The following is a 15,996-nucleotide window of genomic DNA, read 5'->3' as shown; positions in this document are numbered from 1 at the left end:
GGTAAACCCTGTTTTAGTGATTAACTGGCATTTTATGATAAAGTGAGAAGTGTGTTAGATAAGAGAGAATCATATATAGTGATATTCTTAAACTTTGCAAAAGTGTTTGATAGATTACATGATAAGTTGATGTACAAGCAGCAAACGATGGAAACAGATAGTATATTGGTTACATGGATCAGAGATTGGCTCTCTGAACGATACCATCAGGTTGTGTATGATGCAGCAGTGTCTCAAAAAAGGAGGGTGACCAGTGGCAGGCCCATGGTTCTGTTTTTGGGCCCTTGCTGTTTAACTTGTTTGGAAACAATATATTATGGACTGAATGGGGATCTTCAGTTACTTCCTGATGACGCACCGTTGGGAAGAATTATAAGTAACGCTATTGATGTTAATTCCCTTCAAGATTTGAATAGACTTACTTAGACAAAGGAGTGAGACTATAGTTTTAATATCAATAAGTACAAGGTGTTGCATTTTAGAGTTCAGAAATATAAGGCTGTGTACTACATTGATGGTGCCGTACTGCAGGAAATGTATGAGATTATAGATTTGGGAGTGGTGGTTGACAGTAAAATGAAGTTTAGAGGGCATATTGCTAGTGTTGCAAAGGCTGCATGTTTTAGTGCTGCAATGATAAGAAGTACTCTAACATGTAGGGATAAGGAAGTGATTGTGCCACCACACCTAGACTATTGTGGTCAAATCTGGTCACCTGGTGTGACCAGATTTCGGCACACAGGGGATTAGATTTCTTGCATGAAGAATTTTCAGTGAATGGAACTCATTACTGAAATGTGTTGTTAATGCAAGTAGTGTTAAGGATTTAAAGATTCTATATGATAAATATGTTGTCAGTTGAATGAACTTCCCACGATGAGTCTTCCGACTCCATGGAGGGTGTGATGATGATATTGACAATGATAGTAATACCCTCCACAGCATTTTCTTCTTCTGCAGCTCGTGCTCAATGATATTACTCATCCATCTAACTCCGATCTAATTAACCCTCCTTACCTTAGGTATATAATTTAATATTGCTTCCTCTACATGTTCCTTAACTATATCCCATGCACTACTAATGCAGTGTTTGATGCCATGGCACAGATTTAAGCTTCTTCCTAAGCTTGTCATAATCACTTGCTTAGAGTTCAACATATCCTCCTTCTTGAGAGAATATTCCTCATATTTTACGTTCATCAATTGGAGGCTCTGTGGTCATCTTGGTTATGGATAGCTCTTCTGAGCCTATGACCAGGTCCAATGATTATTAAATAACTTACGGAATTCACAACGTATACTGGAATATAAATTAAAATAAACTTTAATATGTACTTCCTATATTTCAGCAACGTCACATTGCCATCTTCATGGGAACATAAGACTAAGACATGTGCACGCAGGCACTAAAACAGCAAATGAGGTCGAAGAGAGAAACTCCTATTTTTCCTAAAGTTCTGATGGTGCCCCCTAGAGGGCTATATTGAGTATTCTTGGCCGTTGGACTGAAGTTCTCATGATGTACGTCTCCTAAATTTGGGACAGTCTCATGCATCCAAATTTGTTGTGGTTTGGCATGTTTTTTTAGAGCTGAAGCTGATTCTATGAATAGTCTTTCAAATTTAAACTTGCTGCAGTGTATTACTGTGGTTTTCTTCCAACACATTCTGTGGTGTGTATTCAGAGCATGATCTGCAAGCCCAGAGTAGCTGTACTGGTGAAACTGGATGTAGTCTTTGTGTTCCAAAATTCTGATATTCGCTGTCTTATTAAATAACTTAAGGAATTCACAATGTATACTGGAATATACACATGTGTGCAGCCAACATAAAAGCCTTTCTACAAGAATGACCAGGTCCAATACGCTCCCACTCCTAGTTCCTTCCATCACATGCTGACCTTAAGTAATTATCTCTTATTAGGCAAATAAATTATATTTCGTTCCTAACATGTGATCTTTCTTCCTTTCAATTTATATCTTCATAGTTGAAGTCCTGCATAATAATCGACTTGTATCTTTGTACTAATTTAGTGATGCATGTCTTCTGAATCATCTGTGGAACTCCCTGGTCCATGGCAACAACTAACTATATTTTGCCTAACTGGCCTTAATATCTCAACACCAGACTACTTCAAATCAACAGTCATCCTCCTGCCTATCTCCTATTCTTTTTGCCTGCAATTCATCTGCTAACATTAGCAGTACTCCTCCCTCCATCTCCTCTCTTTTCTATCTTCCTTGAAAATATTAAACCTTCACATTCTCTCTCTGTAATTCCATCATCTGCTGCTAGCCAAGTCTCACTAATGTGTATAACTTTTGGCAAGGTTGCACTAACCAATGCCAAAAACTCCTCTCTCTCTCTCGTTGATGATACTTCTGGCATTAGTATATAGAAACTGCAGCTTCCCTTTATGCCCTCCCCACCCACGTTTACTTTCAGAATTGACCTTCCTATTGAATATTTCTACTTGAGAGAGACTAGATTCCTCACTTGGTCATTCTCACTCCTACTCACTTCATGGATGCCTTCACACAAACTCACTTTCTTACACCCTGATTCCTTAAGTTTCCTTGAATATGTGCTTCAGCATGCTCAGTGAACAAAGCTCTCTCTCTCTAGATACCTAACACCAAATCCATTTAGATGCAGTCCATTAGAATTGTACAAATCTTTCTTTCCATCAAACACGACCACAGATCCACAAATCCTAATCATTCCTTCTGCACAATCTACGTTTCATCTTCTCGCTCCTCAGTTTGCCTCTTCTAACAACTCCTTTGCATACTCCCTCATAAAATACTTCTTGCCTTTCAAATCATTTTTACTAACCAAGACAATCATTTCATTCGGCTTGCCTTTTTGCCTCCAGATGGGATGGTGGATATTGTGAATTTCTGCACCGAGAATTCATATCATCTTTGATACTTTTAATAGATTAATACTAGTGGTCTAAGATAACAATATTGCAGCAAAAGAGCTTGATGACTGGAGCAAATCTTTAATGCCATGTTAAAGTCAAACCAATAACATTAAAAAATAGGGTGTTGGAAAGATTTGCTCCAACAAGCAAGCTCTTAGTAGAGGGAATTAAGAATTGTGGGAAATACTTTTGTAAAAATTGGCTACAGCAAATATACTATCAACAAAATTCTTAACATGACTGCAACTAATAATAAAAAATAAAGTAGATTACAATAAAACTGTAGCTGTTATATACATTAAAGGGATAGCAGATAAAATAAAGAAAAGACTTAAGAAATATAACCTTAATGCCACCTTTAAACTTCTTGCAAATTAAATCAAAGAACTTATTCAACTTCTCCAAGGATCCCTTTTCCTACCCTGGCCCACCCTGGAGTGTACTTAACTCAATGCACTTGTGACCTGTCTTATATAGGTGAAACTGGGTGCACAATTCCTATCTAGAAAAAAGGAAAATAGATGATACATTAAATTTAATAACTATGGTAAATCTGGCCTTTTCTGATCATGTCTTGGATACTTTACTGTGTGGAAATGCATCTGCTCATTACATCAAGCTAAATCTTGGTTGAGCCGTGGAATGCATTACCTGATAGAGTGGTGAGGGCGAGAACGGTCAGTGAGTTTAAGGAGTGGTATGATAGACTTTGTTTTTCTTAGGGGAGAACCTCCCCTCGATGAGTCTTGACAGACTTTATGTTCTTAGGAAGGACTTCCCATGATGAGTCTTTTGACTCCATGGAGGCCTGAATAATAATAATAATATAATAAACAGATCAGTAAAAATTTAAGGAAGCCTGTGAATTTTAATCAACCAACTTAATATTTTTTTTTATTATTACAGGCAGCTCCAAGGAGTCCTTAGACTCATCAAGGGAGGCCCAACATCATGTCAAGAGCAACTATTCAACATTCACACAGTATCTATCATACTTCACCTTGAACTCATTTACAGTCATGGCACCCACAACAGATTCTGGCAGCTTATTCTACTCATTTACCACTCTCCAAGTAAAAAACCTAGCTCTAACACCCTTGCTAACCACACTCTTACCAAGTTTCCATGGATGGCCCCTAGTCCTCCCACTACCAGTCCTATTCTCAAAAATATCTTCTGAATTAATCTTATAGAAACCCTTCAGTAATTTGAATGTCTCAATCATATCACCCCTTTTCTGCCTATCAACCAATTTCTGCAGCCCACAAATCTTCAACCTGTTCTCATAAAGTTCATTCCATAGTCCTGCTATTATCTTGGTCACTCGTCTCTGGATCCAAGTGATTTGATGAGCAACCAAGTGATTTGATGAGCTGATTTTGCCACTTTTGCAATGTGTCCCCTAAACTTCAACTCCCTATCCACCAACACTCCCAAATCCCTGGCCTCGTCAATCTCCTGGAGTACAGTTCCACAAATGTGATATACTGCTGCTAATCTTTTCACCCCAAAATGCAAAACCTTACATTTTTCCCACATTAAATTGACATCCATTCCCCTTAGCCCAGTCCTCCAAACTATCCAAATCATTCTGCAAAATTTCGACATCCTGAGCATTCACTATTGCTGTACCTAACTTTGCATCATCCGCAAACAGATGCACAGTTCTGCTCAGATCCTTTCCTATATCGCTAATGAACAAATTTAAACAGTAGTGGTCCAAGAACAGAACCCTGTGGCACACCACTAGTCACAGGCAGTCTTTTGGACTCTACTCCTGAATAAACCACTCTCTGATCACCAGCCACCCTCCTATCCATTTCACCAACCCTATATCCATTCTCATATGCTGCAGTATACTGATTAGAATTCCATGTGGTATCCTATCAAAGGCTTTAGAAAGGTCCAGTAGAATCACTGTAAACCCGTTACCCTTATCCAGTTCAGCCGTCACTGTGTTATAGAACGTGAGCAAGTTACTGAGGCATGATCTACCCTTCACAAAACCATGCTGTCCCCCATACAGTATCCCATTTTCATCTATCCAATCTTTTATTTTCCTCTTGACTACTTTCTCCAAGACCTTGACAATAATTCCTGATATGCTGATCAGCCGGTAATTTCAACAGCAGCCTTGGAACTTTCTTTATGCAGTGGAACTATTTTCCCCTCTTTCCACCCCCTTGGGACTAACCCAGACCCGAGACTCAAATTAAACAAAATGGTCAAAGGCACTGACAATTCTTTAGCCACTTCTCGTACGACACGAGCTGGTATACCATCCAATCCTGCAGATGAATTGACATTGAGGTTTTCTAATATGTTATCTTAATAATAACAATAGCCTAAAAATCCAAAGTTGTGGATGGCACATATTCTACCCACCAAACCTCTTGTAAGAGTTCATTCTAAATTTTAATTAGGATAATAGTACTCCAAGCCTTAATATAACAAATACTTATGTTAAAGTATTGATTAGGCCACCACAATTGCTGTATTAAGAGTATAATATATAAAAGATAATATGTTATCTGGCCATGTAAAAATACGATACAGCTTTGATGTAGGTTTATTTATTTTTCTCCCTCTCACTTGAGGTTAGGCTAGTTAAATATCTGGTTGTTCAAATTAGTTACTTGGCATAATATTTGAATTATAATATGTAGTTTGTCTCTGTACATCATGAGAGTACAATACGAGAAGTATAACACAAACACACACACACACACACACACACACACACACACACACACACACACACACACAAAAAAAAGCTAAGTGAAACATGTGGACAAAAGACTAGAATCCTAACTAGATGGGATGCCATCTACAGGCAACTGATAGCGACCTATGATGTAAACAAAGATCTCAAACTACTAACGTTTCCAATATTTTGGAAAGTTTTATGCAACCATATTTTATTTAAGCTGATTTTTGGGATAAGAAGCAGCTCTTAAAAACAGTCTTTCTCTTCAAAATTTACTCTGATGGAGCATGGTTGTCTATTCCAATTGATTCTATGAGCATGGTCTGCACTGCCCAATTGACCATAGTTATGACTGCAGGTGTATTGTTTATGTTCTTCCATACAAATGGTAACTGATCTTCTTGTCAGTTCATAGGAGGACTATTTTCAGGAACAAGGAACTCTATATTTACCAGGAACTGAAAGATGAGGGAATTCGCCTTCAGTGGAGCAGATAAAGATTGCGAGGTTTTAAGTTAGGCTTGAGTGTTATCAAAAGGTTGCATAAAGGCTACTTTTTCTGATGTGTTAAAGACAGAGGATAGCGATAGCATTACTAAAATCTCTCTCTTCAGAAAGATTTTAGTAATGTCTAGTTCCCCTGGTATCATTTCCTGATACCATGGGAACTAGACATTAGAGAGAAAGGTATGGTATATGATTGAGTTTTGCTGCAAGAGATGCTTCACTGAAACAAAACTTACAGAGTCTATTGCTTAGTGTTTTAATGACACCATATTGTTGAGTGAGTTTATTGTATAATGAAAAGGACAGGTTACACTGAGGTAGGTAGGTGGCTGGTTGAACATAGTGTCTAGAAAGGATAAACTATTGATGTGACAGATGAAAGAGTAATATATATGGGCCATAAGATCAAATAGAAGCTTTGAGAATAGCTAAGTCAAGAGATTGTGTTTCAAAATCTTCCATGAAAAAATGGATAATGAGAGGAGAGAGCCCAAAGAGGTACTCACTCTTAATAAATTTTGTTCTTTTAAGAGAAATATCCAAAATGGATAGCAAATGAAAAAAGATCTCTGATATCAGCAGGAAAACCTTTTTTTTTAAAGTAATAAAGTGTCATCTAAGGGAATATTGGTGAAATGGTGAACAGTGAGGTGATGTCAAAGTTTACTAGGATATCAATATTATTAACTTAAATTTTTAGAACTTTTAAAATGGGAAGAGTTTATGTATGATGTGGTATGACCAGTAAAGGAGGTAACAGATTTCAATAAGTGGATAATTTATAGCAAGGGGAAATCATTAGCATCTACTATGGGTTTTAGAGGAAGGGAGTAATTAAGTTTGCGATTTGAGGTAAGCCATATATCCAAGGAGGATGGCAACTGAAGGGTTTAAGTTTTATTTTGTGATGTCAGGCAACCTTTGTGAAAATATAGCATGCAAGGCAACACAATACAGCGAGCTGAAACTTAGACTGTCTAGACAATTAAATTGGCTAGCCTTTCTTAAATGATGTTGGTATACTGGAATATTGGCAAATTGCATCAAATTAAAAATCAAGCACAAGTCAAAAAACCCTCTGTATCAACAAGTGTGCAAGTTTTGCTAATTGAACAGATAGCTGCTGGATGCATGATTCTCACTGCCACCAATGCAGCCAAAAGCTCATTACAGTCAGAGCTCTCAGCAATTCTCAAAACTGAACTTTGTACCGCTCTCTGATATTTCGGAAGCCTCTGCTCAAAAAGAATTCTTGAAATTAAAAATAAATAAATATAAAGAAGTAGTCTTTTGGATTCTAAATCCTTGTGTCAAGTTCAACCTCTTCATACAGTTAACCTGTTGTCAAAAAGGCTTAGAGAAGCTGCCACCAGCATCCTAAGTCTTGGCTACAATTTTGCCATTGCGCTTAAACAGGTACTGGCACTAGACTTAATGTTCAACATCAAATGCAGTATCTGCAACTTAGCTCCAGAGAAGCTAACAACATAGGAAAGTAAAATGGAATCACTAGTTTCCTTTCTAGATCTTTGTCACCTAAAAGAAATTATCCTACCATCTCAAAGCCCTCAAGAAACTATGTTAAGATAACAGCATATTCAGCACCAGAGCTGACATGGTAAGAGATAATGTTATCCTTAATGCCACTAAACTAAACAGGAAAATGGATATCATTCTCGGACTGCTCCACCTACAGACCTTTGGACTATGATCCAACTAAATCTCAGATCAAGAAATTAAATTCTACTTAAAAGTTTCTTCCCGTTTTCCTGAGATCACAAAAAACTCAAAATATCTTAATGTACAGCTATTGTTACACCCTGATAACCAAGAATGTAAAAATTTCAGTTATCATGATGTAACATGAAAATAAAAATATAAAATCATATGTAAGTAGTAGCTAATACAAAATACTTAAAGACAGAAAATATGCTTGCATCCAAGTAAATTAATTATAATAGAAATTGTTTGTTTAACTAAATAATAAAAAAGGGAATCTTATTACAAAAAAAAAGGATATGGAAAAAAATAGGTTAAGTAAGACAAAGAAGATTAGTGATAAGAATTTGCATGTGAGAGGCTAGTTTAACACTTGAAAAAAGGAGATTAAAATATTCAAGTAAATTCTAATAAGGGGATTAATTTAGTATAGAGGCTAGCTTAAAACAAATGACGATCGCTCAAGGCCAATTCCCGAAGTGAGATGTCGCCACGTGAGAATCGCATGCAAGCGAACCTTAGCATGTTTTGGGCAGAAAAAGGCCACTTAATTGGTGAATGAGATCGACTCCGGTAAGGGGGAGGGAGGGAGGGAAGAAATTAAAGAAGGTGCCGATAGGGGCCATGCAGATAAAAGGGTTAGGAAACCCCCCTCCCAACAGGGCTTTTTTCCTCAGAGTTTCTTCACGAAATCTTCGTATAGCTAACATGCTGTTTTCCTGAGTGATGCTGTAGGAGTTATTTCCGTCCAACACAACAAGGAAACAAAGTGTGCGGGAATTCGATTCTGTATTCCTATTGCAAGAGACAAGGAAAGCCGTATAGTTACAAGAAGGAAGAAATTGTCTATGTATCTCATCATCCAGTACTCGTAACGAGGAAAAAAAAATCCATACAGAAGTCCGTGCCCATGTGATGAGTTCCATAGTGATAGAATAGAAGATCCAATGTGTGTCCTTAATTCAAGCACGAAAGGTATAGATCGTGAAAACCAGGATTCATCCCAGAAAGGTACTGTAAAATCTTGTATCAATTGAAATCACATATAGCTGCAATCATTGTTAATTACTGGACAGTTGAAGATATACTAGGACTTTAGTGCAAGTCAGACTAGAGTGAGAGTAAACTAGTTTATATTATTTGATAAGCATTCATGTGCTAGAGATTTATGTATGTGCATGGTACTTCATATGAGTGTGTCTTAAAGGTCAAATGTATGTATGGGCATGGCGAAAGGATAGTTTAACCTATAATGTTTTGTAAGTTAGATAAGGTATACAGAATATAAATATAAATGTCCATGTTATTATAGCAATATAGAGCATTCTGACTAGTAAAAGGTTAAGTAAAGTGTTAATTTGTTCCAGGATTATATGTGTATATTTATATGTATAAAATCTATTATAACAGCATGATCGCAAATTCCCATATAGGATTTTGCCCTAATACTTGTATTTTGCTTGTGTAATTTTGTAATTTTATGCTTAGTATTGAATTGTGTGTTATATAACAGAAATTGAATTGTATCATGTTTAAGATTTTAAATAAACTTTTGTTCGTTGATAATACAGTTGTCTGAATTTGCTGCCTAATGCACCACTTGAAAAAGCATATGAACCTAATCACGCGGGAAAAGTTACGAGATAAAGGGTCATGACTGCTTAATAGTTTCACACTCAGACATATTTTTGTAATTGCTCCTTGTTTTCGAATTATATATCTTAAACTAAATGTCCTGAAAGGCGCAGTATAATATAAATATTAGGGACACTAAGGGGAGAAAAAGCTTAAATATATGAATTTTGTAATATCTCATGCATAGTTTAGTTTTGAATAAAGATAAAATTAGAGATTCACTTGAAAGGATAAAAGAAAGTCGAATAATCATAGATAGGGACACAACACTATATAGTTAACTTAAAATTCACAAGGTTAATTCCTCCCTAAGACCCATAGCAAATGCTACTGTTTCCCCTTGCTATTAAATTTTACAATTAGTGAAATCTGTTGCCTTCCTTACTGGTCATACCCCATCATACATAAAAAAAAAAAAAACTTCCCACTTTAAAAGTTACATTAAAATCTAATTGTTAATAATACTGATATCATAGGAATATTTGTCATCATCTAACTATTCATCAACATTCCTTTAAATGACACCTTATTACTTTTTTAAAAAAGCTTTTCCTCATAGATCTATTTTCCTTTGCTATCCATTCCAGATATTTCTCTTGTAAGTACAAAATTTATACACAGAGGAAACCTCTGTGGTATCAGTTGTGATAAATGATATATCAGTTACCCTCTATGGGTTCTCTCCTCTCATCTCCCTCTTGCCAATTTTTTGATGGATGATTTTGTAAAACAAGATCTTGACTCAGTCTCTTTCAAACCTTCTAACTTCTAACCAATTTACAATGGAAAAGGATATTAATAATAGTCTAGCCTTTCTAGACACCTTGGTCAACATACCTACCTAATGGTAACCTGTCCTTTTCAGTATACAGAAAACCCACTCACACAGGTAGATACATTCACAAACTTGCCCATCATCCTGATCTCAACAATATGGTATCATTAAAACACTAACCAATGGATCCTTTGATCAGAACTTGATCTTGAAACAGAACTCAATCATATATGTCAAACCTTCTCTAATGGCTACAGTTCCTACAGTATCAAAAAAAATATATATATAATAAAATAAAATTAAAATAAATAATAAATCCTATTTCTAATCCACAACCTTCACTTCAGAAAGATTTTAGTAATGCCATCACCATCTCCTATATCCAAAGCACATCAGAAAAAATAGCCAAAATCTTAAAGAAATACAATCTTTGCATAACTTTGAAGCCCCACTTAAAACTAGCTATCTTTATTTGCTCTACTAAAGATGAACTCCCTCCTCTTTCAGTTCATGGTAAATATAGACTTTGTTTAAATTATGGGGATATTTAATCCCACATTATTTCAAAGCCGAATAAGAAAACTCTGAGATAGAAATCAAAGAGTTTCATGCCGAATATAGCAAACTATAAAAGCTCGGCGAGTCCAAACATGAGCAAACACCTGGGTGGTACAATACCAGGCAACTCGGAAAGATGGATAAAGCTAGGATTGCTATTCTTAGTATTTTCCCTAATGTAAAACTCATCTCCTAGGAGATGTATGTTGTTTTACATTAAGGGAGATAGGTCACTACCCAGACCGGTTTCAACCTTTATTGAGGTCTCATCAGTGAGTAGGCAGACCAAAATAATACCAAGATGTAGTGATAATATCTTTAATACTTTACAGTACGAGTTGTCAAAAAGGTGCATAGATAAATTAATGAAATAAAGAGCCAAAAGGATTCACTTCAGTGATGTTAAAATTATTTAAATTAAGGGGATATTTAATCCCACATTATTTCAAAGCCGGTACCACCCAGGTGTTTGTTCACGCTTAGACTTGCCAGACTTTTATAGTTTGCTATATTCGGCATGAAATGCTTTGATTTCTATCTCAGAGTTTTCTTATTCAGCTTTGAAATAATGTGGGATTAAATATCCCCTTAATTTAAATTTTAACATCGCCATAGTGAAGCCTTTTGGCTCTTTATTTCATTAATTTATCTGTGCACCTTTTTGACAACTTGTACAGTAAAGTATTAAAGCTATTATCATTACATCGTGGTATTATTTTGGTTTACCTACTCCACTGATGAGACCTCAATAAAGGTTGAAACTGGTTTGGGTAGTGACCTATCTCCCTTAATGTAAAACAACACACATCTCCTTGGAGATGAGTTTTACATTAGGGCAAATACTAAGACTAGCGATCCTAGCTTTATCCACCTCTACAATGAGTTGTCCGGTATTGTACCACCGAGGTGTTTGCTCACGCTTGGACTCGCCAAACTTTTATAGTTTACTATATTCGGCATTAAACTCTATGATTTCTATCTCAGAGTTTTCTTATTCGGCTTTGATATAATGTGGGATTAAATATCCCCTTAATTTAAATAATTTTAACATCGCCGAAGTGAAGCCTCTTTATTTCATTAATAGACTTTGTTCTTGCAAGCTGGCCTACTATGGAATGACAAGATCAGCTACCATCCACATGGAAGAACACAAAAATACATCTGGAATCATGACTATGGTCAGTTGGGCATTGCAGAGCATGCTTTGGATAAGGTTCATAGAATAAATTGGAACAAGACAACCATACTCCATCACAATAAATTTAGAAGAGAAAGACTGTTTTTATCATCTACTGTAGGTATCCAATATCCCCTAATTTGAACAAATATGAATAAATGCCAAGAAGTGATGTGAAGTCATTAGCTTCTACATACGAGTTGCCCAGTCGTGAAATTACTTCACGTGCAAATTGGCTTACACTAGGATAAAGGATTAAATCAAGAATATAATTACTAAAATAAAGAGCAAAAAGGCTTCATTTTGGCAATGTAAAATTATTTAAATTAAGGGGATATTAAATCCCACATTATTTCAAAACCGAATAAGAAACTCAAAGAGATAGAAATCAAAGAGTTTCATGCCGAATATATGGCAAACTATAAAAGTTTCAGCGGATTGTAGCATACACTAAAACACATGGTTCAATACTAGGGCAACTCGTAGCAAAGGTGGGTAATGTTCTGATAACTATTCTTAGTATTTCCCATAATGTAAAACATCTTCTAGGAGATGTGTTTCACACCATAATGTATAACATCATACGTCTGCTAGTGACATGTCCTACTCACCGATGAGACCTAAATAAAGGTCGAAACCAGTCTGGATAGTGACCTTCCACCATAATGTATAACATCATACATCTGCTAGGAGATGTTTTACATTATGGGAAATACTAAGAAGTGATCAGAACTTTACCCCACCTTTGCTACGAGTTGCCGTAGTATTGAACCACGTGTTTTAGCGTATGTTACAATCCGCCGAAACTTTTATAGTTTGCTATATATTCGGCATGAAACTCTTTGGTTTCTATCTTTGAGTTTCTTATTTGGCTTTGAAATAATGTGGGATTTAATATCCCCTTAATTCAAGAATATAATTTTCTTGGCATCTTTAATTTATAGTATAACCAAGTGAAAAAACTTTTAACTACAATCTCTATTCAAGATAAATGTCAACAGATTTCTTTCTCAGTCCTTACCCCCCCCCCCCCCCCACAACAGAGCACTGATGTGCTATATTGTTCTTGCTACTCATGTATGGATAAATACAAATATAAAAAGGAATAAGACTCTCAGCAGTTGCTAGCATGGCTTTATACAATGTAAGCCCCCTTTTTTTTTTTTTTCTTTTTTTTTTTGGTATTTACTGTCATTTTATAATAGGGTATTTCTACCTTACGTGACCGTTATCATAAGTAGTATAGAAATAGAACACAACACAACATAAATAAAAAAATGAATTTTAATTAGAAAAAGATTTTTGGAAAATTTTCTAGTTTTTTTTTTTTTTTTTTTTTTTGAGGGGCAAGGTCCCATCCCCCCAGGGTGCGCCTTCCATACATGAATAGATTACTTCTTAATCATTTGTTCACACATGGCATTCTTGTGGTATGTGTCTTGTGATCTCATATGTCGAGTCAATATTAAAAAAAAATGTGCTGTATTCGTGTGACTAATCACACACTATGGTGGAACTAGAGGCTATTACTGTCCACGTAATGACATATAAAGCTTTCACCATCAAACAGACAGCAAAAATATGATGCACTTTCAATAATGCCTCTTTTATATCAAAAGTACAACACATACATTTCCATACCTCACTGTGGGCTTTTTAGTTCGAAAAGCCACAGCCCTGTTACAGAGATCAATAAAAATAACTTATGAACTAGAATCTATTGTATATATTATACTGCTTGGAAAGAAGTCAAAGGACACCCCCCCCCTCCCATGGACAAGGTGCACCATGCTATAAACTGGAGGAATATGATGCCACCCAGTGAAATGGCTGAGTAAAGGGAACTGATGAGGCTTGAAAGAGGCATTATGATAGGATGTCATGTTGCAGGCCTATCTGTTTGGCAAAACTGTTAACAAATTCGGCCATCCCAGCTCACCAATCAGTGGTATACGATACTGAGATGGAAGTACATATGGAGTCAACTGCAAGTGCCACCCACAGTGAATGACCACTACATTTATTGAACAACTGTTGGGGGGGGTACAAATGATAATATGTAAAAACCACCATTTGTCGGCTGGCACGTTGAATGTGTAGTTCTGAGAATCCACTGGAACGCAAATCTGCACAAAAACATTCAGAAGCGAGACTAGATGGGTTTCCACAGTGGGATGTGGTAGCTACGAAAGCTGTGCTATAGAGCGACAAATCAAACTGCAACTTCTACTGAGAAGTTGGATGGGCATGGATGTTGCAGATGCCCGGTGAGCATCTCTTGACAGAGTGTGCAATCCCAACTATGAAATCTGGAGGTAGCAGTGTGATGGTATGGTCCTGTTTTTCCTGGTTTGGCATAGGACCTCTGTTTGCAGTGCGACAAACAATGAACTCTGAGAAGTATCAGAACATTCTGATACTACTACTTAGTATGAGTTCAGTGCATATTACGACCCTTGTACCCTTAAAAACTCCCTGTAAAAATGTTAATATAGACATATTTAATATAGACATGATATAGTGATATAATATAAAATAAGATAAACATTACTTATCTTAATGAGACTTTTGAGTCTGTTTTGATTTCGCTAAGCATTTAATATTTGGAATTAAATTAGTTACTGAGAGCAGCAGAGAATTCTTCAAATTTGAATCAGTCAATCATGACTTCATTTTGTTATTAATCCATTTCATGGCTGAAAATACTTGTTCATGTCTGTATGTCATTCCAAAACAACATATAACTCTGGGCAAATTTTCTTAATTCTGGAAAATGCTCACAAAGTAATGATTGCCAGAAATTAATCATGTCGGAAGCATTTGGACTGAGGGAAGCTCATGAGATTTCATGTTCAGTAATAAATTTGTTTTCAAATCAATAAGTTCCATTTGTATGTTACTAGGTATCTTCATAATTTTTTTTGTTCACTAAGTGAAAATGGGTTTAAAGATGCAAGCATGCAGTCTTCTTCTTTAGCAAATTCATGAAAGCGACTTTCAACTGATTCTTGCAATTGCTTGTTTTTTGATGTATTTTTGTAAAATTACCATTATCTTCAGCACATTTACTCTGCTTTATTAAGTGTGGAAACTGGCTCAAATCCTCATTTTCTAACTGAGAGGTAAATGGTTTTAACTTCATCTTGAATGCATTGATATCCTTTACTAAGCTAGGAAATAATTTGCTCTTACCCTGCAGTTTCAAATTAAGATCACTGATAACATCAACCAAAAATGCTAAATCAAAGAGCCAATTGTTATCACATAAAAGGGATCATTTCTCAGATAGCTCATTTTTCTCTTCTAGAAAATTATGAACGGTATTTTTCAGTATCCAAAATGTACTTGGAACCTGCTGTCTTGAAACCAGCGTACCTCACAATGAAGAACAAGATCACCATATTCCAAATCTAATGTTTCACAATATTCTCTAAATTCTCTTGTTTAATCTTCTTGCTCTAATTTTATTCACACATTTCACAACTAGTCAGTCACATAACATGCTGCAAATGTAATGTTTTTTCACACAGTGACTCTTGATGTATAATGCAGTGATATTTCAGTGAAGGACGATAGAAAAAGTTTTCAAGCAAAGTTGTAGTTACAATGACGTTACCTATCATTGGTGGAGCTCCATCAGTACAAACACTGATGAGTTTACTAGAATGTACTTGTAGATTTTCTAGGCAAGATTTCACTTTCTCAAATATGTCTTATCCTCTTGCTTTTCCATGAAGCGATTCAAGACTGATAAGGTTTTCAAAAATGTTAAAATTATCATCGATTCCTCTTACAAAAATCTGTAACTGGGCAACATCACATATATGAGCAGATCTCCAAGGCTAAAGAAAAGAAAGTACAAGCACGGACAAGATCTTTCTCAGCTATATCATGAGATGTAGCTGAGAAACTGAAAGTTTCTCAGGTGTGTCTTATAACTGTTTGCTTTGACAGAGCAATTTCATTTACTTTCCTTTTGATATTTTTATCACC

The 15,996-nt window shown here is 35.9% G+C and overlaps 1 protein-coding gene across 2 annotated transcripts in view; it reads right to left on the bottom strand.

Annotated features, from left to right (window-relative positions):
- LOC150109739 (solute carrier family 35 member F5) overlaps positions 1-15,996 on the bottom strand; it is a 456,325-nt gene that overhangs the window by 399,432 nt on the left and 40,897 nt on the right. The gene's annotated exons all lie outside the window — the stretch shown is intronic.

The sequence above is a fragment of the Typopeltis vanoorti genome, chromosome 2 (genome assembly GCF_054136105.1).
Source record: "Typopeltis vanoorti isolate ZY-2024b chromosome 2, IOZ_Tvanoo_1.0, whole genome shotgun sequence".
NCBI classification, from domain to species: domain Eukaryota; kingdom Metazoa; phylum Arthropoda; class Arachnida; order Uropygi; family Thelyphonidae; genus Typopeltis; species Typopeltis vanoorti.
The sequence above is the reverse complement of the archived record's forward strand: the minus strand, read 5'-3'. Positions and strand labels throughout refer to the sequence as shown.